General features: G+C 42.2%; 1 pseudogene; it reads left to right on the forward strand.

Moving 5' to 3' along the window:
* The first annotated feature begins 10,098 nt into the window (after positions 1-10,098).
* Positions 10,099-25,683, forward strand: part of LOC130134683 (oligopeptide transporter 1-like) — a 37,279-nt pseudogene continuing 21,694 nt past the window's right edge.

The raw sequence follows: 25,683 nt of genomic DNA on the forward strand, positions 1-25,683 counted from the left end.
ATAACTTAAATTTTAGGACCGGGTCAGACTGGCGCGGGCTTTTTGGACAAAGAGCAATTTTTTCCAACATTGATCGATCAAAGTCTTGTCCGATTACGAAAGCTAGGAATTTAAAAAGATACCTCAAAACTCGAAGCACTCATAGATTTCTTTGGGCCATACATGAAGCAGTAATCACTGGAGTTCTATGGAAAAGTCTTGTCCGATTACGAATTACGAAAGTTAGGAATCTAAAAAGATGCCTCAAAACTCGAAGCACTCATAGATTTCTTTGGGCCATACACGGAATAGTAATCATTGGAGTTCTATGGAAATGCATCTCACAGGCTCGTTGTACCACCACGAGTCGTTTGACATTTGAAGAGGCAATCACAAAACACCGATCAACCTCGGGTGAAAACTAGTCAAGTTAGTTGCCAATCGTTAAGAACAAAATAATATTTTGTTTATAATAATAAAAAGTTAAGGAAATAATTTTGATAATTTCTTTAAATATCTCAAATCATTGGGTTTTTTGGGTTTTGGGAGTAAATGATGTACAATTAATTAAAAATATTCTACTTCACTACATTAACTAGTTTCAAGCACGCGATAGGTGCTGTACAATTAATTTTCATTCCTTGTGCAGCTTATAAGCTAATAATAAATGCCAGAACTTAATTGCACAAGGAAATAAAAAAAACTTAGACATTTTTTTCTACACATTTTTTTAAAAATATAAGAAACACAGAGTAAATGGATGAGGTTGATTGCATAATAAGGACAATTGAGTAATGTTACCAAGTGCACTTTTTTTTTAATAGAAAGTGGGTGGTTAATTTATTTTTTCTTTCTATATTTTTATCTTTTTTATTGGTCGATTTTCCCTTTTTTCCTCTTTGATTTACAGTTAAGAAAACAAAGGCCTATAATAAAAAACACAAAAGTGAGACAATGGGCTATTTTCCCTCAAGGCTCCGTGTGTTTTGTGAAAAATGAATATTGTGAAAAATATATTCCTAATTATGATTGCTTGTATCACTTGAAATAATTAGTTAATAAAAAATATTTTCACCAGTGATAACAATTTATACAACATGCGCACATCATAGCCTAAAAGTATAAAATAATAAGTGCACAAAACAAGATGTGGAAGATAAGAAGGAAAAAAAAAGTGTAAAAGAATAAGTGCACAAAACAAAATGTGGAAGATAAGAAGGAAGTAGAACTCAACGAAGTCAAAATGGTCAATTTTGTATAATTTCTCATTTTATGGCAGTATAGATAGATATAATAATTTATCTTAATAAATTACTACAACGTCCTTAATTTTGTCCCACCTCCCAAATTTCTCAAATTTCTTGAAATTTCAAAGTTTAGGAAAGTATTTTCAGGAGCTTTTTGGAAAAAAGAAAATTGGAGAGCTAAATATTATAATAATAATTCTTTATATTGGATATATGAGGTAATTAAGTTAATAATTTGTTTTCAGAGATAACAACTTTTGTGGTTATCGAAATGTGACATTCGCTATTTGAGTCATTGCAATTATGGTAATACCAACGGGGCCCAGTAAAAGGTTGCTTTTTATGGGCTCTTACAAGGGATTCAAGCAAAGAGCGTGCCCAGCAAGTTGTGATAATCATGTTTAAAATAAGATTAATACTACAAAAAATCCTAAATTAGTACATCTATGATAAATTTACTCTAAACTAATTTTTTTACTATCAAAAATCCTAAATTGGTACACATGTGACAAATTTACCCCAAATTAATTTTTTGATTAGTAAAAATCCTAAATCAGTACACTTATGACAAATTTACCCTATGTTAAATCGAATTAATATCATGAAAAACCATAGATAAACCTGTAGTAAACCCCAGACTGGTACACCCATCAACTACCATCAGCAATTTGACGGTAAAATTTAACGGAAAGTAATGAAGGGTAAATTTATCACATGTGTATCAAGAGTAAATTTATCACAAGTGTATTAATTTGGGTTTTTTTTTTGTGGTATTAACCCTTTAAAATAATAGAGTTACCGCAAACAAAATCTCATCTGGATGGGTTTAGGCTAGAAAATCTCTCTACTTCGTCCCAGAATCAGGCCGGGGGTTTGAGTCTTGGCGGCGTGAAGCACTTTACTAGGGGTGTGCAAAAGAACCAGGACCCGCCTGGACCGCCCGGGACCGCCCGGAACCGGACCGGAACAGGTGGTTCCCAAGGGAACCGGTCCGGTTCCCGGTTCCCGATGTGGAACCGCCCACCTGCCCACCCGGACCGAACTGGTAATATAATAATAATATATATTTTTAATTTTTAATTAAAAAATCTGACCAAAAAAAATTAAAAAAATAAAATAAAATAGGAGAGTTGTTGTTTTGTTTGCTTGCTGACTATTGTGAACTTGTGGCAAAGTCCCACGTGTGATATATAACATAGGCTACGGATGTATTTGTTGTGAAGTTGTGAACTTTGTGACGAATCTTGTTGTGAACACAACCCACCAACGGGCAAGAATTAGACCGGTCGATTTTTTGATTTGTCCAGGAAAACTCAGTGAGACTGGTTCCATGGACCCACCCGAGAACCGGACCGGACCGGTTGTCCGGTTCCTGGGTGGGTCCATGGAATCGACGGGCGGTTCTCGATTCCAATTTTTTGGAACCGGTCCTTAGCGGGCGGTCCATGGTTCCGGGGTGAGAACCGCCCACCCGGACCATGCTCACCCCTATACTTTACCACCTATGCTTGGTGGGGCCCAATCCTCGCCCATCTTCCCTAACCCCGCCCAGTGGCTAGGTCTAAGTACAAGCATGTTTATTACATGTACGAAAAACTTAATTTAAGCTTAGTGTAAATAAGGGTTAATACCACGAAAAATTTCAAACTGGTACATCTGTGATAAATTTTCTCATAATTAATTTTTGGGATGCCAAAAATTCTAAACCGGTACACCCGTGACAAATTTACCACCAATTGATATGAATTTTCATGTGGACTTACCATCATCTAACTTAGTAATTTCATGGTAAAATTTCACGGAAGCTAACAAAGGGTAAATATGTCACGAGTGTACTTATTTGGGATTTTTGGTAAATCAAAAATTAATTTAAGATAAATTTATCACATATATATTTTTTCGTGGTATTAACCCCATATGTAACTCACCGATTAGAAGCTTTATTGGACGAATTTCTTTGAATCAGCGATAACGAAAAGGTAACTACGCAAAAAAAAATGGCGTATCCAAAAGAAGAAGAGAGATATTTTCTTCAATCAATCATGTGATCTCTCTCTCTCTGCAAATAAATAAATAAACTATAGGCGGGACTTTCGATGCACGTGCTTTGACTAACTTTCGATCCGTTTGAAGAGGCTCGGCTCGTACGTGAAAATATTAGACTGTTGTCGCTTGGTAAAGGGTGAGAAGACACATGGATGAACTCGGATTTGACACTAATCTCAACTTAAATCCATTCAGAATGTTCAAAATTAACAAGACTAGCTCAACCTAATTTTAGGATTTTTTGCTTTTATGGAGGAGTGGTTCAAACAGGCTGTAATTTTGGCTTTTTTTTTTTACTTTTCCAAATCTAGGGAATTCACATAGTTATTATATTTTTCTTAGCAAAAGCCATCAAAAATCCTAAATTATACTCACTGTGACAAATTTATTTTAAATTTTTTTCTGTGACACTAAAATTCCCAAACTTGTACTTATCTGATACATATACCCTCTATCAAAGTTCTGTCAATGAGAACCGTTAAAAATCTGTTTATATGGGCGTAAACACTTCTCAAGAGTCCGATAACAATAGAGAAATTCATGGCGATCAACACAGAAACGGACGTTTCGCAAGATACTTTCGACGTGGCGACGACGAAGGAGGGGGATTGAGGAGCTACGGGAGAAAGCGACTCGACTAGCAGCGACCCACGGCCCCCGTGCCGCCACCGTGATCGGGACGAGGAAAGAGAAGGCGGCAGGGGCTAGAGCGTCGCTGCGGATGACGACAACGGTTCTGGAGACGTGGCAGAGAAGTGCCCCGGAGTCACCCAGCAACCGAACCATTTCAAAGGCGTCCCCAAGACCCAATGAATCTTTCCTTAGTAGTGTGCACGTATAGACAGCACGGAATATGCTTGTATTATTCTTATATATAGTAATGATATCTTCCATCAAGTTCTTTTTGACTAATAGTTTGTGCAGGTGAGCCTAACTTGTTTTTATGTTACACTTGGTAAGGTTCTTCTTTAACGCTCAACGCCATGGAGTCACGGACAAATGCGTAAGATTAACTCTCGACATATCAATTACCTAATGTAGTATAGCTCTTTTCAATATGACTTGAGAGGGATTTCTGTAATCATGCTAGATAATTAAAGAAGACAGAGTTTTGATATTAGATCACTCTGTTGACATATGAATACTAGATCAATTGCTTTTTCCAATGTCTGACAATCTCGTACCGTCATGTTCATGGCATGACTTCCTCTCCCCTGAACAAAAATGGGAAAAAAAAAACAAGCGTATGGCACAACTAGACATGCACCCTCCTCTCTTTTTTAAAATTTAGTGAAAAAAATGAAGATAATAATATTGGCTCTCATGTTAGGATCATGGACTTATCCTTCTTCAATTCAATTAATTTTTCATTTTTTAGAATAAGATCAGGAATTGATGGTAGCTTAGAGAAGTGCACACGCCCATAAATTGCTTAAGATATCATAATTAATTAATGATTTTGTGTTGCTCCTACCTTGGAGGGTTTTAATTGGAAGATTAAAGTTATCTTTGATTATATTGTACAGACATGTCACTTTTGAGATGAAAAAGATCATGAAACATACATGTTCTTTTCCCGTTTTACAATTATCACATTGTTTTTGCTATTATAAAAGTTAAGACTGATTTTGGTGGCACGAAGGATGCTCTTAAAGAGAACCTTCAGAGATGGTGCAAACTTCAGGTTTATAATATCGAAGAAATCTTTGCGCTTGCCTCCATCCGTTGATTTTACAAAACCCGTGCAGCGCCCGCGATAATAAAACTAGTGTCTTGAAAAGATCACATTCGACATCCCTTAAACATTAGAGGTGTTTCAAGGGTCGATCGGCTCGCTAAGCTGGTGGACAACAATTGCCATCTCCAGCTGTCCTTCACCGAAGTACTTCTAGGATTAGATTTTCGAGTTTGGATTTCGGTCACACCTGTACGCTCATCGGATCTAATCAATGGTGCGTCAATGAGCGGTTGCTCTCTATTTCGGAGGATGATGGGATGCATCGCCGAATCATTCAAACCATTTTTGGCGTTTGGTCGACTTCACTGTATCTTCCCATTCTTCCTTGGGGAAGTAATTCGTCGACCGTGTCTGGCTCTGGCGCAGCACTTGCACTTGCTTCACCGTATCTCATCGGGAAAATCACCAAAAAAGTCCTAAACTTATTGCAATTGTGTCAATTCAGTCCTAAACCTTTTTTTTTGGCCAATTCAGTCCTAAATTTTTTGAAATTGTGCCAATTTAATCCATCCAGCCACTTTTGGCCAGCCAGCACTGACGTGGACACTGACCGGCGCCGGCAGGGATGACGTGACAATATTTTAATATTTTTTTCGAATTTTTTTTTTATTTTTTTCCTTTCTCTTTATTTTTTTCCTTCTTCCCCCTGGCTGGACCGGCAAACGGGAGGCTCACCGGCCACTGGGGACTGGCGAGGGCGGAGCTCGAAATTTTTTATATTTTTTTCCTTTCTCTGTTTTTTTTTTGGCCTTTCCTTCTTCCCCCGGTCCGATGGTCAGACTGGCCAGAGGCTAGGGTCGGCGAGGTCACCTCGCCGGTGAGCCTCCCCCTAGCCGGACCGGCCAGGGGGAAGAAGGAAAAGAAAAAAAAAGAGAAAAGAAAAAACAAAATAAAAATTCAAAAAAAATAAAAATATATCAAAATATTGCCACGTCAGCCGCCCGGCGTCCACGTTAGCGCCGGCCGGCCAAAAGTGGCGGGATGAACTGAATTGACAAAATTGTAAAAGGTTTAGGACTGAATTGACAAAAAAAAAAGTTTCAGGACCGAATTGGCACAAATGCAATAGGTTTAGGACTTTTTTCGTAATTTTCCCTATCTCACCCACTTAAAGGGCGAGTCACATCCTAGAGACCATTCTTAGAGGTTGTTTCTACTTAATCCTGCATTATGGATTTTAAGCCTTCTATGAATGTTCGTACTGTAAAAGCGAATATGTCTCAAAATACATGATCGCAGCAACCGACTTTCTATTGTGGACTAAATTGATTCATTAAAAGTGATAAAGTGATTCATTACGCATCTTCCCCACGCCACTTAGGCCCCGTTTGGTTCAGCATTCCCAATGCTCATTTGCCTCTAAAGTCCCTTGGCTAAATGCAAATGGCGTTTGGCAATTTGTTTTACTCACTTTGGGGAAATGCAATTGCATTTGGAATGCTCCCCAAGGGATCTTTGGCCAATGCACCTCTGAAGGTGCTTTGGGAAGTTGCATTTTCGGAATGCAACTTGCACTATTCATCGACACTGTTCATCTTCCCTAAAACCGAGGACTGGCGGCCGCCGTCTGAGGGCTAGCTCGACTCCGGCGACCACCGCCCGGGGGTCGCACGACCCTGGCGACCGCCGCCTGGGGTCGCCGGACCTCGGGCGGTCGCCTGGGTCGCGCGACCCAGGCAACACTTCACCTGAGTCGCGCGACCCAGGCAACGCTTCGCCTGGGTCGCGCGACCTAGGCGGCCACCCGAGGTCCGGCGACCCAAGGAGGTGGTCGCCGGGGTCGCGCGACCCCAGGCGGTGGTCGCCGGCGACCAAATCTGGCCGTCGGCGGTTGGCCGGCTACCAGATCTGGCCGGCAGCGTAGCTCCACCGGAGCTTTTTAAAAAAAAAAAAAATAGCAAAAGTCCTTTAGCCCAAGTTGATTTTTTATAAAACACTTACCAAACGCTACTTGCATTTCGGAAAACCCCTTTAGCCCAAAGGTATTTGCATTCCCCCAAAGTCGAACCAAACGGGCCCTTAGTCGAAAGCTCATCCATCTAAATTAAATGCTAGCAGACCAATACTCTCCTCGCTTGTGCATATTAGTATTGGTAGGTGGTTTTACCCGGAGGCAACATTCTTGAGAAGAGCATGTACGCCATGATTATTCGGACAAAGGGGCTTCAAACTGATCTTAGAGAGGATGGCGGGAATTGTGGTTGAAGGTCCCGTTCATGAGATGGGCGTTCTCACTAAATCCAGGACCTTTCAATTTGAAAGAACATGTCCTGATCATCATCTTTGCCAACCTTGGGTCGCGTGGAGCCTATGCAGTGCAAATTTTCACAATTACCAAGGTTCTCTATCACGGAAGCATCCATATTATTACAGCTTTCATGCTGTTACCGACGACTCATGCACTTAAATTTCTTCATGTTATATAGTTACTATATTTCCTTATTTGGTCATTCCCCTATATTCAATTGTCTTCTTACCGAATGAATTTCATATGCTTGTGACACGGCTCAAGGGAACGAAGGGCTCCGAGCCTATCCGTGAACGATATATGGCGTCTTACGTACATGGGACGTGACCTATTCGTGCATGGGACGTGGCCCATTCGTGCATGGGACGTTGCCCATTCGTGCATGGGATATGGCCCTTCCGTGACTAGGCGCGAACACCATTTACGAACCTTCAGTTGCCCTGACAAACGACCTTGTAGCTTCCCTTGACAGGCGTTCCTTGAGCTTCCCCACGCCCCTAGGGCCTCTCAAACTTCTTGTGTAGCTATGTAATGATTGTATCGGTTCAAATCCCACCGTTAGATCATGAGGGGATCAACGGATCATATTAGACCCACCATTGTATATAGAGTGGATCGTCCTCCTTCATTTGTACATGCTCATTTGCAAGGAAATACTACTACGCTGCTTTCTCTCCATTCTTGTGAATTGAGTGTGTATGTGTAAGGCTGACTTCCGAGTCACATCCTATAGACTATTCTTAGAGGTTGTTTCTACTTCATCCTGTATTATGGATTTTAAGCCTTCTACGAACGTTCGTACTGTAAAAGCGAATATGTCTCAAAATGTACGATCGCAACAACCGACTTTCTGTTGTGGACTAAATTGATTCATTAAAAGTGATAAAGTGATTCATTACGCATCTTCCCCACGCCACTTAGTCGAAAGGTCATCCATCTAAATTAAATGCTAGCAGAAAAATACTCTCTTCGCTTGTGCATATTAGTATTGGTTGGTGGTTTTACCCAGAGGCAACGTTCTTGAGTAGAGCAAGTATGCCGTGATTATTCGGACGACGGGGCTTCAAACTGACCTTAGAGAGGATGACGGGAATCGTGGTTGAAGGTCCCGTTCATGAGATGGGCGTTCCCACTAAATCCAGGGCCTTTCAATTTGAAAGAAAATGTCCTGATCACAATCTTTGCCAACCTTGGATCGCGCGGAGCCTATGCAGTGCAAATTTTCACAATTACCAAGGTTCTCTATCACGGAAGCATCCTTATTATTACAGCCTTCATGCTGTTACAGACGACTCATGCACTTCAATTTCTTCATGTTATATAGTTGATATATTTCCTTATTTGGTCATTCCTCTATATTCAATTGTCTTCTTACCGAATGAATTTCATATGCTTGTGACACGGCTCAAGGGAATGAAGGGCTCCGAGCCCATCCGTGAACGATATATGGTGTCTTACGTGCATGGGACGTTACCAATTCGTGCATGGGACGTGACCTATTCGTGCATGGAACGTGGCCCATTCGTGCATGGGACGTCCCTTCCGTGACTAGGCGCGAACACCATTTGCGAACCTTCAGTTGCCTATAACAAACGACCCTGTAGCTTCCCTTGGCAGGCGTTCCTTGGGCTTCCCCACGCCCCTAGGGCCTCTGAAACTTCTTGTGTAGCTATGTAATGATTGTATCGGTTCAAATACTACCGTTAGATCATGGGGGGATCAACGGATCATATTAGACCCACGCTTGTATATAGAGTGGATCCTCCTCTTTCATTTGTACATGCTCATTTGCAAGGAAATACTACTACGCTGCTTTCTCTCCATTCTTGTGAATCGAGTTTGTGTGTGTAAGACTGACTTGGGAGTCACATCCTTGAGACCATTTTTAGAGGTTGTTTCTACTTAATCCTGCTTTATGGATTTTAAGCCTTTTAGGAACGTTCGTACTGTAAAAGCGAATATGTCTCAAAATGCACGATCGCAACAACCGACTTTCTGTGTTGGACTAAATTGATTCATTAAAAGTGATAAAGTGATTCATTACGCATCTGCCCCACGCCACTTAGTCGAAAGCTCATCCATCTAAATTAAATGCTAGCAGACCAATACTCTCCTCGCTTGTGCATATTAGTATTGATAGGCGGTTTTACCCAGAAGCAACATTCTTGAGAAGTGCAAGTATGCCGTAATTATTCGGACGAAGGGGCTTCAAACTGATCTTAGAGAAGGTGACGGGAATCGTGGTTGAAGGTCCCGTTCATGAGATGGGCGTTCTCACTAAATCCATGACCTTTCAATTTGAAAGAACGTGTCCTGATCACCATCTTTGCCAACCTTGGGTCGCGCGGAGCCTATGCAGTGCAAATTTTCACAATTACCAAGGTTCTCTATCACGGAAGCATCCATATTATTACAGCCTTCGTGGTATTACTGACGACTCATGCACTTCAATTTTTTTATGTTATATAGTTACTATATTTCCTTACTTGATCATTCCCCTATATTTGTCGCGACCCAAAAAAAAAATCGGGTTTTCGATCTTAGGCTAATGGATTACTAGATCAACTAAATTAACTAACCTAGCTCGAGTTCTCCCAAACTCTACCAAATCGCAACTTAGGTCCAATTGTGAGCATGCAAATATTTTCAATGGGAGTCGTCACTAATCATTTAAGGTAGGTTGATTAGAAACCTAAATAAAATAGCGGGAGTACTATTTTATTTCTGCGAACCAGAAATTATAAATTCGGCTTGCGGTGGTAGACGATAACAGCGACGAGCAGTCTTCGGAAGTCGCGGAACAGCAGCAGTTCACCACGGGAGGGCGACGAACGTCGAGGATGGCAGCAACTTCAGAGAATGTTGGCATTGTGGTGGGGCAGGCCTCGCACGGAACGCAACCGGAGGAACAGCCGGCGTCGGGGTTGGCCTCGAGGGAATCGTCTAAAGAAAAACTGGTGTTATTGCAGCCCACCGTGAGGAAGATAGCTCAATAGATAAAACAATCTGGTCGCGTAAAGACGTCAGACTGAAGTCGTCGTGGCAAGACAGCAACAGTGTCAGGTGGATTGGGCCGAGAGCAGCAGTCACGTGGCTTCGTCGATCAGCACTGGAAGCGGCAACAGGGAGCAGAGAACTGTAATGACTCGGATGCTTGCTGAATTTTGGCCAAGCTTGTCCACTTCGCTAGGAATTGAGAGGCGCAGCGGCAAGGTAAGAGGCAGAGCAGCACAGCCACGTTCGTCAGGGACGATCGTGAAAGAGAGGTCTCCTCCTTGTAGCTTTTTCTCCCTTTTCCTCTCTCAACGATGGCTGTCTCTCTATGGCCGTGAATGTCAATTGTGTGGCTTCCTCCTTTCCGAAATTGTGAGAGTCCCCCCCTGATTATGACGCACAACCCTATATTTATATCGCAACCCTAGGTTAATTAGCCGGGCTTTCTAGTCCTAATGGGCTTAGGCTTGGGCTTAGGCTTTAATTTTCATTTAATTCCAAATTGGCTGAATTAATTCGGGCTTTTCTTTAATTAAGCATGATGGGCTAATTTAAGCTCAAATTAAGACAACCAAGCCCTTTTGTGTGTGATTTTCGGCCCATGCTTTCCGAGTGAGCTGAGTCTCGTTCGGTGCCCGAGCTCGATTTACATGATGAATTTTAAGCTCGCTTACCACCGCCGATCCGATGCGAAAATGCAGTTAATCTATATGAACCTAAACTTTATGTTATGCGATTTGTAATATTTTTGTTCAGGGATTAAAATTTAATCCCTAATTTTCTAGGCAATTAATCACTAAATGATGCGCCGAAATTTAGGTGTCAACAATATTCAATTGTCTTCTTACCGAATGAATTTCATATGCTTGTGACACGGCTCAAGGGAACGAAGGGCTCCGAGCCCATCCGTGAACGATATATGGCGTCTTACGTGCTTGGGACGTGACCTATTCGTGCATGGGACGTGACCTATTCGTGCATGGGACGTGGCCCATCCGTGACTAGGCGCGAACACCATTTGCGAACCTTCAGTTGCCTCTGACAAACGACCATGTAGCTTCCCTTGGCAGGTGTTCCTTGAGATTCCCCACGCCCCTAGGGCCTCTTAAACTTCTTGTGTAGCTATGTAATGATTGTATCGGTTCAAATACCACCGTTAGATCATGAGAGGATCAACGGATCATATTAGACCTACCCTTGTATATAGAGTGGATCCTCCTCCTTCATTTGTACATGCTCATTTGCAAAGAAATACTACTACGCTACTTTATCTCCATTCTTGTGAATCGAGCGTGTGTGTGTGTAAGGCTGACTTGCGAGTCACATCCTAGAGACCATTGATAGAGGTTGTTTCTACTTAATCCTGCATTATGGATTTTAAACCTTCTATGAACGTTCGTACTGTAAAAGCGAATATGTCTCAAAATGGACGATCGCAACGACTGACTTTCTGTTGTGGACTAAATTGATTCATTAAAAGTGATAAAGTGATTCATTACGCATCTTCCCCACGCCACTTAGTCGACAGATCATCCATCTAAATTAAACGCTAGCAGACCAATACTAACATCGCTTGTGCATACTAGTATTGGTAGGTGGTTTCAACCAGAGGCAACATTTTTTAGTAGAGCAAGTATGCCGTGATTATTCGGACGAAGGGGCTTCAAACTGATCTTAGAGAGGATGGCGGGAATCGTGGTTGAAGGTTCCGTTCATGAGATGGGCGTTCCCACTAAATCCAGGACCTTTCAATTTGAAAGAAAATGTTCTGATCACCATCTTTGCCAACCTTGGGTCGCACGGAGCCTATGCAGTGCAAATTTTCACAATTACCAAGGTTGTCTATCACGGAAGCATCCATATTATTACAGCTTTCATGCTGCTACAGAGGACTCATGCACTTCAATTTCTTCATGTTATATAGTTACTATATTTCCATACTTGGTCATTCCCCTATATTCAATTGTCTTCTTACCGAATGAATTTCATATGCTTGTGACACGGCTGAAGGGAACGAAGGTCTCCGAGCCCATCTGTGAACGATATATGGCGTCTTACGTGCATGGGACGTGACCTATTCGTGCATGGGACGTGACCTATTCGTGCATGGGACGTGGCCCATTCGTGCAAGGGACGTGGCCCATCCGTGACTATGCGCGAACACCATTTGCGAACCTTCAGTTGCCTCTGACAAACGACCATGTAGCTTCCCTTGACAGGCGTTCCTTGAGCTTCCCCACGCCCCTAGGGCCTCTTAAACTTCTTGTGTAGTTATGTAATGATTGTATCGATTCAAATACCACCGTTAGATCATGAGAGGATCAACGGATCATATTAGACCCACCATTGTATATAGAGTGGATCCTCCTCCTTCATTTGTACATGCTCATTTACAAGGAAATACTACTACGCTGCTTTCTCTCCATTCTTGTGAATCGAGTGCGTGTGTGTAAGGTTGACTTGCGAGTCACAATTTAGAGACCATTCTTAGTGGTTGTTTCTACTTAATCCTGCATTCTGGATTTTAAGCCTTCTATGAACGTTCGTACTGTAAAAGCGAATATGTCTCAAAATGCACGATCGCAACAACCGACTTTCCGTTGTGGACTAAATTGATTCATTAAATGTGATAAAGTGATTCATTACACATCTTCCCCACGCCTTTAGGGCCTCTGAAACTTCTTGTGTAGCTATGTAATGATTGTATCGGTTCAAATACCACCGTTAGATCAGGAGGGGATCAACGGATCATATTAGACCCACACTTGTATATAGAGTGGATCCTCCTACTTCATTTGTATATGCTCATTTGCAAGGAAATACTACTACGCTGCTTTCTCTCCATTCTTGTGAATCGAGTGTGTGTATGTGTTTGTAAGGCTGATTTGCGAGTCACATCCTAGAGACCATTCTTAGAGGTTGTTTCTACTTAATCCTGCATTATGGATTTTAAGCCTTCTACGAACGTTCGTACTGTAAAAGCGAATATGTCTCAAAATGGACGATCGCAACAACCGACTTTCTATTTTGGACTAAATTGATTCGTTAAAAGTGATAAAGTGATTCAATACGCATCATCCCCACGCCACTTAGTCGAAAGCTCATCCATCTAAATTAAATGCTAGCAAACCAATACTCTCCTCGCTTGTGCATATTAGCATTGGTAGGTGATTTTACCCAGTGGAAACATTCTTGAGAAGAGCAAGTATGCCATGATTATTCGGACGAAGGGGCTTCAAACTGATCTTAGAGAAGATGGCGGGAATCGTGGTTGAAGGTCCCGTTCATGAGATGGACGTTCTCACTAAATCCGGGACCTTTCAATTTGAAAGAAAATATCCTAATCACCATCTTTGCCAACCTTGGGTCGTGCGTAGCCTATGCAGTGCAAATTTTCACAATTACCAAGGTTCTCTATCACGGAAGCATCCATATTATTACAGCCTTCATGCTGTTACAGACGACTCATGCACTTCAATTAGACCCACCCTTGTATATATAGTTTATCCTCCTCCTTCATTTGTACATGCTCATTTGCAAGAAAATACTACTACGCTGCTTTCTCTCCATTCTTGTGAATCGAGTGTGTCTGTGTGTGTAAGGTTGACTTGCGAGTCACATCCTAGAGACCATTCTTAGAGGTTGTTCCTACTTAATCCTGCATTATGGATTTTAAGCCTTCTATGAACGTTCGTACTGTAAAAATGAATATGTTTCAAAATGCACGATTGCAACAACCGACTTTCTGTTATGGACTAAATTGATTCATTAAAAGTGATAAGGTGATTCATTACGCATCTTCCCCACGTCTTTAGGGCCTCTGAAACTTCTTGTGTAGCTGTGTAATGAATGTATCGGTTCAAATACCACCGTTAGATCAGGAGGGGATCAACGGATCATAGTAGACCCACCCTTGTATACAGAGTGGATCCTCCTCCTTCATTTGTACATGCTCATTTGCAAGGAAATACTACTACGCTCCTTTCTCTCCATTCTTGTGAATCGAGTTTGTGTGTGTAAGGCTGACTTGGGAGTCACATCCTTGAGACCATTTTTAGAGATTGTTTCTACTTAATCCTGCATTATAGATTTTACGGCTTCTATGAACATTCGAACTGTAAAAGCGAATATGGCTCAAAATGCACGATCTTAACAACTGACTTTCTGTTTTGGACTAAATTGATTCATTAAAAGTGATAAAGTAATTTATTACGCATCTTCCCCACGCCACTTAGTCGAAAGCTCATCCATCTAAATTAAATGCTAGCAGATAAATACTCTCCTCACTTGTGCATATTAGCATTGGTATGTGGTTTTACCCAGAGGCAACATTCTTGAGAAGAGCAAGTATGCCGTGATTATTCGGACGAAGGGGCTTTAAACTGATCTTAGAGAGGATGGCGGGAATCGTGATTGGAGGTCCCGTTCATGAGATGGGCGTTCTCATTAAATCCAGGACCTTTCAATTTGAAAGAACATGTCCTGATCATCATCTTTGACAACCTTGGGTCGTGCGAAGCATATTCAGTGCAAATTTTCACAATTACCAAGGTTCTCTATCACGGAAGCATCCATATTATTACAGCCTTCATGCTGTTACAGACGACTCATGCACTTCAATTTCTTCATGTTATATAGTTACTATATTTCCTGATTTGCTCATTACCCTATATTCAATTGTCTTCTTACTGAATGAATTTGATATGCTTGTGACACGGCTCAAGGGAACGAAGGGCTTCGAGCCCATCGGTGAACGATATATGGCGTCTTACGTGCATGGGACGTGACCTATTCGTGCATGGGACGTGGCCCATTCGTGCGTGGGACGTGGCCCTTCCGTGACTAGGCGCGAACACCATTTGCGAACCTTCAGTTGCCTCTGACAAACGACCATGTAGCTTCCCATTGCAGTCGTTCCTAGAGCTTCCCCATGCCCCTAGGGCCTCTGACACTTCTTGTGTAGCTATGTAATGATTGTATCGGTTCAAATACCACCGTTAGATCATGAGAGGATCAACGGATCATATTAGACCTACCCTTGTATATAGAGTGGATCCTCCTCCTTCATTTGTACATGCTCATTTGCAAAGAAATACTACTACGCTACTTTATCTCCATTCTTGTGAATCGAGCGTGTGTGTGTGTAAGGCTGACTTGCGAGTCACATCCTAGAGACCATTGATAGAGGTTGTTTCTACTTAATCCTGCATTATGGATTTTAAACCTTCTATGAACGTTCGTACTGTAAAAGCGAATATGTCTCAAAATGGACGATCGCAACGACTGACTTTCTGTTGTGGACTAAATTGATTCATTAAAAGTGATAAAGTGATTCATTACGCATCTTCCCCACGCCACTTATCGAAAGGTCATCCATCTAAATTAAATGCTAGCAGATCAATACTCTCCTCGTTTGTGCATATTAGTAATGGTAGGTGGTTTTATTGAGAGGCAACATTTTTTAGAAGAGCAAGTATGCCGTGATTATTCGGACGAAGGGGCTTCAACATTTTTTAGTGAGGATGGCGGGATTCGTGGTTGAAGGTCCCGTTCATGAGATGGGCGTTCCCACTAAATCCAGGACCTTTCAATTTGAAAGAAAATGTCCCGATCACCATCTTTGCCATCCTTGGGTCGCGCGGAGCCTATGCAGTACAAATTTTCACAATTACTAAGGTTCTCCATCACGGAAGCATCCATATTATTACAGCGTTCGTGCTGTTATAGACGACTCATGCACTTCAATTTCTTCATGTTACATAGTTACTATAATTCCTTACTTGGTCATTCCCCTATATTCAATTGTTTTCATACCAAATGAATTTCATATGCTTTTGACACGGCTCAAGGGAACGAAGGGCTCCGAGCGCATCCGTGAACGATATGTGGCGTCTTACGTGCGTGGGACGTGACCTATTCGTGCATGGGACGTGACCTATTCGTGCATGGGATGTGGCCCATTCGTGCATGGAAAGCGGCCCATTCGTGCATGGGACGCGGCCCATTCGTCCATGTGACATGGCCCTTCCATGACTAGGCGCGAACACCATTTGCGAACCTTCAGTTTCCTCTGACAAACAACCCTGTAGCTTCCATTGGCAGGCGTTCCTTGAGCTTCCCCACGCCTCTAGGGCCTCTGAAACTTCTTTTGTAGCTATGTAATGATTGTGTTGGTTCAAATACCACCGTTAGATCATGAGGGGATCAACGGATCATATTAGACCCACCCTTGTATATAGAGTTGATAGTTCTCCTCCATTTGTACATGCTCATTTGCATGGAAATACTACTATGCTGCTTTCTCTTCATTCTTGTGAATCGAATGTGTGTGTATCTAAAAGGTTGACTTGCGAGTCACATCCTAGAGACCATTCTTAGAGGTTGTTTCTAATTAATCCTGCATTATGGATTTTAAGCCTTCTATGAACGTTCGTACTGTAAAAGCGAATATGTCTCAAAATGCATGATTGCAACAATAGACTTTCTGTTGTGGACTAAATTGATTCATTAAAAGTGATAAAGTGATTCATTACGCATCTTCCCCACGCCACTTAGTCGAAAGCTCATCCATCTAAATTAAATGCTAGCAGACCAATACTCTCCTCGCTTGTGCATATTAGTATTGGTAGGTGGTTTTACCCAGAGGCAACTTTCTTGAGAAGAGCAAGTATGCCATGATTATTCGGACGAAGGGGCTTCAAATTGATCTTAGAGAGGATGGCGGGATTCATGGTTCAAGGTCCCGTTCATGAGATGGACGGTCTCACTAAATCCAGGACCTTTCAATTTGAAAGAACATGTCCTGATCAACATCTTTGCCAACCTTGGGTCGCACGGAGCCTATGCAGTGCAAATTTTCACAAATACCAAGCTTCTCTATCACGGAAGCATCTATATTGTTACAGCCTTCATGCTGTTACAGACGACTCATGCACTTCAATTTCTTCATGTTATATAGTTACTATATTTCCTTACTTACTCATTCCCCTATATTCAATTGTCTTCTTATCGAATGAATTTCATATGCTTGTGACACGGCTCAAGGAAACGAAGGGCTACGAGCCCATCCTTGAACGATATATGGCGTATTACGTGCATGGGACGTGACCTATTCGTGCATTGGACGTGACCTATTCGTGCATGCGTCGTGTCCCACTCGTGCATTGGACATGGCCCATCCGTGACAAGGCGCGAACACCATTTGCGAACCTTCAGTTGCCTCTGACAAACGACCATGTAGCTTCCCTTGACAGGCGTTCCTTGAGCTTCCCCACACTCCTAGGGCCTCTTAAAATTTTTGTGTAGCTATGTAATGATTGTATCGGTTCAAATACCACCGTTAGATCATGAGGGGATCAACGGATCATATTAGACCCACCCTTGTATACAGAGTAGATCCTCCTCCTTCATTTGTACATGCTCATTTACAAGGAAATACTACTACGCTGCTTTCTCTCCATTCCTATGAATCGAGTTTGTGTGTGTGAGGCTGACTTGGGATTCACATCCTTGAGACCATTTTTAGAGGTTGTTTCTACTTAATCCTGCATTATGGATTTTACGGCTTCTATGAACGTTCGTACTGTAAAAGCGAATATGGCTCAAAATGCACGATCGCAACAACTGACTTTCTGTTGTGGACTAAATTGATTCATTAAAAGTGATAAAGTAGTTCATTACGCATCTTCCCCACGCTACTTAGTCGAAAGCTCATCCATCTAAATTAAATGCTAGCAGATAAATACTCTCCTCACTTTTGCATATTAGTATTGGTAGGTGGTTTTACCCAGAGGCAACATTCTTGAGAAGAGCAAGTATGCCGTGATTATTCGGACGAAGGGGCTTCAAATTGATCTTAGAGAGGATGACGGGAATCGTGGTTGAAGGTCCCATTCATGAGATGGGCGTTCTCACTAAATCCAGGACCTTTCAATTTGAAAGAACATGTCCTGATCAACATCTTTGCCAACCTTGGGTCGCGCGGAGCCTATGCAGTGCAAATTTTCACAATTACCAAGGTTCTCTATCACGAAAGTATCCCTATTATTACAGCCTTCATGCTGTTACAGACGACTCATGCACTTCAATTTCTTATGTCATATAGTTACTATATTTCCTTACTTGCTCATTCCCTTATATTCGATTGTCTTCTTACCGAATGAATTTCATATGCTTGTGACACGGCTCAAGGGAACGAAGGGCTCCGAGCCCATGCGTGAACGATATATGGCGTCTTACGTGCATGGGACGTGACCTATTCGTGCATGGGACGTGGCCCATCCGTGACTAGGCGCGAACACCATTTGCGAACCTTCAGTTGCCTCTGACAAACGACAATGTAGCTTCCCTTGATAGGCGTTCCTTGAGCTTCCCCACGCCCCTAGGGCCTCTTAAACTTCTTGTGTAGCAATGTAATGATTGTATCAGTTAAAATACCACCGTTAGATCATGAGAGGATCAACGGATCATATTAGACCTACCCTTGTATATGGAGTGGATCCTCCTCCTTCATTTGTACATGCTCATTTGCAAGGAAATACTACTACGCTGCTTTCTTTCCATTTTTGTGAATTGAGTGTGTGTGTGTGTGTGTGTGTGTGTGTAAGGCTGACTTGCGAGTCACATCCTAGAGACCATTCTTAGAGGTTGTTTCTACTTAATCCTGCATTATGGATTTTAAGTCTTCTATGAACGTTCTTATTGTAAAAGCGAATATGTCTCAAAATGCACGATCGCAACAACCGACTTTCTGTTGTGGACTAAATTGAGTCATTAAAAGTGATAAATTGATTCATTACGCATCTTCCCTACGCCACTTAGTCGAAAGCTCTTCCATCTAATTTAAATACTAGCAGACCAATACTCTCCTCGCTTGTGCATATTAATATTGGTGGGTGGTTTTACCCAGAGGCAACAATCTAGAGTAGAGCAAGTATGCCGTGATTATTCGGACGAAGGGGCTTCAAACTGATGTTAGAGAGGATGGTAGGAATCGTGGTTGAAGGTCCCGTTCATAAGATGGGCGTTCCCACTAAATCCAGGACCTTTCAATTTGAAAGAAAATGTCCTGATCACCATCTGTGCCAACCTTGGGTCGCGCGGAGCCTATGCAGTGCAAATTTTCAGAATTACCAAGGTTCTCTATCACGGAAGCATCCATATTATTACAGCTTTCATGCTGTTACCGACGACTCATGCACTTAAATTTCTTCATGTTATATAGTTACTATATTTCCTTATTTGGTCATTCCCCTATATTCTATTGTCTTCTTAGCGAATGAATTTCATATGCTTGTGACACGGCTCAAGGGAACGAAGGGCTCCGAGCCTATCCGTGAACGATATATGGCGTCTTATGTACATGGGACGCGACCTATTCGTGCATGGGACGTGGCCCATTCGTGCATGGGACGTGGCCCATTCGTGCATGGGATATGGCCCTTCCGTGACTAGGCACGAACACCATTTGCGAACCTTCAGTTGCCCTGACAAACGACCTTGTAGCTTCCCTTGACAGGCGTTCCTTGAGCTTCCCCACGCTCCTAGGGCCTCTGAAACTTCTTGTGTAGCTATGTAATGATTGTATCGGTTCAAATACCACCGTTAGATCATGAAGGGATCAACGGATCATATTAGACCCACCATTGTATATAGAGTGGATCCTCCTCCTTCATTTGTACATGCTCATTTGCAAGGAAATACTACTACGCTGCTTTCTCTCCATTCTTGTGAATTGAGTGTTTGTGTGTAAGGCTGACTTCCGAGTCATATCCTATAGACCATTCTTAGAGGTTGTTTCTACTTCATCCTGTATTATGGATTTTAAGCCTTCTATGAACGTTCGTACTATAAAAGCGAATATGTCTCAAAATGGACGATCGCAACAACCGACTTTCTGTTGTGGACTAAATTGATTCATTAAAAGTGATAAAGTGATTCATTACACATCTTCCCCACGCCACTTAGTCGAAAGGTCATCCATCTAAATTAAATTCTAGCAGATAAATACTCTCCTCGCTTGTGCATATTAGTATTGGTTGGTGATTTTACCCAGAGGCAACGTTCTTGAGTAGAGCAAGTATGCCGTGATTATTCGGACGACGGGGCTTCAAACTGACCTTAGAGAGGATGACGGGAATCGTGGTTGAAGGTCCCGTTCATGAGATGGGCGTTCCCACTAAATCCAGGGCCTTTCAATTTGAAAGAAAATGTCCTGATCACAATCTTTGCCAACCTTGGATCGCGCGGAGCCTATGCAGTGCAAATTTTCACAATTACCAAGGTTCTCTATCACGGAAGCATCCTTATTATTACAGCCTTCATGCTGTTACAGACGACTCATGCACTTCAATTTCTTCATGTTATATAGTTGATATATTTCCTTATTTGGTCATTCCTCTATATTCAATTGTCTTCTTACCGAATGAATTTCATATGCTTGTGACACGGCTCAAGGGAATGAAGGGCTCCGAGCCCATCCGTGAACGATATATGGTGTCTTACGTGCATGGGACGTTACCAATTCGTGCATGGGACGTGACCTATTCGTGCGTGGAACGTGGCCCATTCGTGCATGGGACGTGGCCCATTCGTGCATGGGACGTGGCCCATTCGTGCATGGGACGTCCCTTCTGTGACTAGGCACGAACACCATTTGCGAACCTTCAGTTGCCTATAACAAACGACCCTGTAGCTTCCCTTGGCAGGCGTTCCTTGGGCTTCCCCACGCCCCTAGGGCCTCTGAAACTTCTTGTGTAGCTATGTAATGATTGTATCGGTTCAAATACTACCGTTAGATCATGGGGGGATCAACGGATCATATTAGACCCACGCTTGTATATAGAGTGGATCCTCCTCTTTCATTTGTACATGCTCATTTGCAAGGAAATACTACTACGCTGCTTTCTCTCCATTCTTGTGAATCGAGTTTGTGTGTGTAAGGCTGACTTGGGAGTCACATCCTTGAGACCATTTTTAGAGGTTGTTTCTACTTAATCCTGCATTATGGATTTTAAGCCTTTTAGGAACGTTCGTACTGTAAAAGCGAATATGTCTCAAAATGCACGATCGCAACAACCGACTTTCTGTGTTGGACTAAATTGATTCATTAAAAGTGATAAAGTGATTCATTACGCATCTGCCCCACGCCACTTAGTCGAAAGCTGATCTATCTATATTAAATGCTAGTAGACCAATACTCTCCTCCCTTGTGCATATTAGTATTGATAGGCGGTTTTACCCAGAAGCAACATTCTTGAGAAGTGCAAGTATGCCGTAATTATTCGGACGAAGGGGCTTCAAACTGATCTTAGAGAAGGTGACGGGAATCGTGGTTGAAGGTCCCGTTCATGAGATGGGCGTTCTCACTAAATCCATGACCTTTCAATTTGAAAGAACGTGTCCTGATCACCATCTTTGCCAACCTTGGGTCGCGCGGAGCCTGTGCAGTGTAAATTTTCACAATTACCAAGGTTCTCTATCACGGAAGCATCCATATTATTACAGCCTTCGTGGTGTTACTGACGACTCATGCACTTCAATTTTTTTATGTTATATAGTTACTATATTTCCTTACTTGATCATTCCCCTATATTTGTCGCGACCCAAAAAAAAAATCGGGTTTTCGATCTTAGGCTAATGGATTATTAGATCAATTAAATTAACTAACCTAGCTCGAGTTCTCCCAAACTCTACCAAATCGCAACTTAGGTCCAATTGTGAGCATGCAAATATTTTCAATGGGAGTCGCCACTAATCATTTAAGGTAGGTTGATTAGAAACCTAAATAAAATAGCGGGAGTACTATTTTATTTCTGCGAACCAGAAATTATAAATTCGGGGACTTGGTTACGCTAGATTCCCTAACGCTCTTTCGGTACCAATTTCAAGAGAAATACTCAATTGGACAATTTTGATAAATCCTGACTTAGAGTTCAAATGTGCAGAAATTTTCTTTTTTGATTTTTTATTTATTTAAATGAAAGCTAACCTATATGTAATGGCGTGCAAAAAATTGACATGCGATTAATGCAACCTAACATGCAAACTATATGTCATGCGACGACGTGATCTATTTTTAATGACGGGCATATTATTTTTTTTTTGTATTTTTTCTTTAATGAAATTCGGAATTAAAAATGCCAATTATCTAAACATGCAATTTTAAACTAAAGAAATTAACCTATTCTACAGTAATCTTTTTGGCATTTTTTATCAAAATTCGAAATTAAAATCAAGTAAAAATATATAACCGTTAAATCTTTCGAATTAAGTTTCGATTTGAAGCCTGACAGATCGATCCTAAAATTCGAAATACCCGCTATGGAAATAACTCTATCTAAAGCCTGATAGATAGATTTATTTCCACGTGTGCGGTTGCGGATTAGGAAATTTTCCTAATCGATCACATCTTGAAAAAAAATTAGATATCTTAAATATCTTGGATATATTCAAAAGATTTTGAAAATTCTAAATTCTATCCAAATTTGAAAAGTAATAGATATCCAAGATTTCAAAAAAGGAATTAAAATCCTAATTGAAATAATGCTTATTATCCAAATATGCAAAATTAGATATCAATAAGCACAAATTAGGCAACTAAATAGTCGAATCAAATCGGGATATGATAATTACCTGATTTGCATATTTCTTTCCTAATTTGAATCTGTAGCAGATCGGGATTGCAGATCGGGATTGCAGATCGGGATGGTGACCGGTGGTGCGTCGGGAGCGGCGGCGCGACGTCGGGAGTGGCGGCGGCGGCTTGCGGTGGTAGACGATAACAGCGACGAGCAGTCTTCGGAAGTCGCGGAACAGCAGCAGTTCACCACGGGAGGGCGACGAACGTCGAGGATGGCAGCAACTTCAGAGAATGTTGGCATTGTGGTGGGGCAGGCCTCGCACGGAACGCAACCGGAGGAACAGCCGGCGTCGGGGTTGGCCTCGAGGGAATCGTCTAAAGAAAAACTGGTGTTATTGCAGCCCACCGTGAGGAAGATAGCTCAATGGATAAAACAATCTGGTCGTGTAAAGACGTCAGACTGAAGTCGTCGTGGCAAGACAGCAACAGTATCAGGTGGTTTGGGCCGAGAGCAGCAGTCACGTGGCTTCGTCGATCAGCACTGAAGCGGCAACAGGGAGCAGAGAACTATAATGACTCGGATGCTTGCTGAATTTTGGCCAAGCTTGTCCACTTCGCTAGGAATTGAGAGGCGCAGCGGCAAGGTAGGAGGCAGAGCAGCACAGCCACGTTCGTCAGGGACGATCGTGAAAGAGAGGTCTCCTCCTTGTAGCTTTTTCTCCCTTTTCCTCTCTCAACGGTGGCTGTCTCTCTATGGCCGTGAATGTCAATTGTGTGGCTTCCTCCTTTCCGAAATTGTGAGAGTCCCCCCCTGATTATGACGTATAACCCTATATTTATATCGCAACCCTAGGTTAATTAGCCGGGCTTTCTAGTCCTAATGGGCTTAGGCTTGGGCTTAGGCTTTAATTTTCATTTAATTCCAAATTGGCTGAATTAATTCGGGCTTTTCTTTAATTAAGCATGATGGGCTAATTTAAGCTCAAATTAAGACAACCAAGCCCTTTTGTGTGTGATTTTCGGCCCATGCTTTCCGAGTGAGCCGAGTCTCGTTCGGTGCCCGAGCTCGATTTACATGATAAATTTTAAGCTCGCTTACCACCGCCGATCCGATGCGAAAATGCAGTTAACCTATATGAACCTAAACTTTATGCTATGCGATTTTTTGTTCAGGGATTAAAATTTAATCCCTAATTTTCTAGGCAATTAATCACTAAATGATGCGCCGAAATTTAGGTGTCAACAATATTCAATTGTCTTCTTACCGAATGAATTTCATATGCTTGTGACACGGCTCAAGGGAACGAAGGGCTCCGAGCCCATCCGTGAACGATATATGGCGTCTTACGTGCTTGGGACGTGACATATTCGTGCATGGGATGTGACCTATTCGTGCATGGGACGTGGCCCATTCGTGCATGGGACGTGGCCCATCCGTGACTAGGCGCGAACACCATTTGCGAACCTTCAGTTGCCTCTGACAAACGACCATGTAGCTTCCCTTGGCAGGTGTTCCTTGAGATTCCCCACGCCCCTAGGGCCTCTTAAACTTCTTGTGTAGCTATGTAATGATTGTATCGGTTCAAACACCACCGTTAGATCATGAGAGGATCAACGGATCATATTAGACCTACCCTTGTACATAGAGTGGATCCTCCTCCTTCATTTGTACATGCTCATTTGCAAAGAAATACTACTACGCTACTTTATCTCCATTCTTGTGAATCGAGGGTGTGTGTGTGTAAAGCTGACTTGCGAGTCACATCCTAGAGACCATTCATAGAGGTTATTTCTACGTAATCCTGCATTATGGATTTTAAACCTTCTATGAACGTTCGTACTGTAAAAGCGAATATGTCTCAAAATGGACGATCGCAACAACTGACTTTCTGTTGTGGACTAAATTGATTCATTAAAAGTGATAAAGTGATTCATTACGCATCTTCCCCACGCCACTTAGTCGACAGATCATCCATCTAAATTAAATGCTAGCAGACCAATACTCACAACGCTTGTGCATACTAGTATTGGTCGGTGGTTTCAACCAGAGGCAACATTTTTTAGTAGAGCAAGTATGCCGTGATTATTCGGACGAAGGGGCTTCAAACTGATCTTAGAGAGGATGGCGAGAATCGTGGTTGAAGGTTCCGTTCATGAGATGGGCGTTCCCACTAAATCCAGGACCTTTCAATTTGAAAGAAAATGTCCTGATCACCATCTTTGCCAACCTTGGGTCGCACGGAGCCTATGCAGTGCAAATTTTCACAATTACCAAGGTTCTCTATCACGGAAGCATCCATATTATTACAGCTTTCATGCTGTTACAGTGGACTCATGCACTTCAATTTCTTCATGTTATATAGTTACTATATTTCCATACTTGGTCATTCCCCTATATTCAATTGTCTTCTTACCGAATGAATTTCATATGCTTGTGACACGGCTGAAGGGAACGAAGGTCTCCGAGCCCATCCGTGAACGATATATGGCGTCTTACGTGCATGGGACGTGACCTATTCGTGCATGGGACGTGACCAATTCGTGCATGGGACGTGGCCCATTCGTGCATGGGACGTGGCCCATCCGTGACTATGCGCGAACACCATTTGCGAACCTTCAGTTGCCTCTGACAAACGACCATGTAGCTTCCCTTGACAGGCGTTCCTTAAGCTTCCCCACGCCCCTAGGGCCTCTTAAACTTCTTGTGTAGTTATGTAATGATTGTATCGATTCAAATACCACCGTTAGATCATGAGAGGATCAACGGATCATATTAGACCCACCATTGTATATAGAGTGGATCCTCCTCCTTCATTTGTACATGCTCATTTACAAGGAAATACTACTACGC

This window comes from Syzygium oleosum, unplaced genomic scaffold, assembly GCF_021117445.2.
Source record: "Syzygium oleosum isolate NSW1041296 unplaced genomic scaffold, Sole_v2.1 Sole_v2.05, whole genome shotgun sequence".
Taxonomy (NCBI): domain Eukaryota; kingdom Viridiplantae; phylum Streptophyta; class Magnoliopsida; order Myrtales; family Myrtaceae; genus Syzygium; species Syzygium oleosum.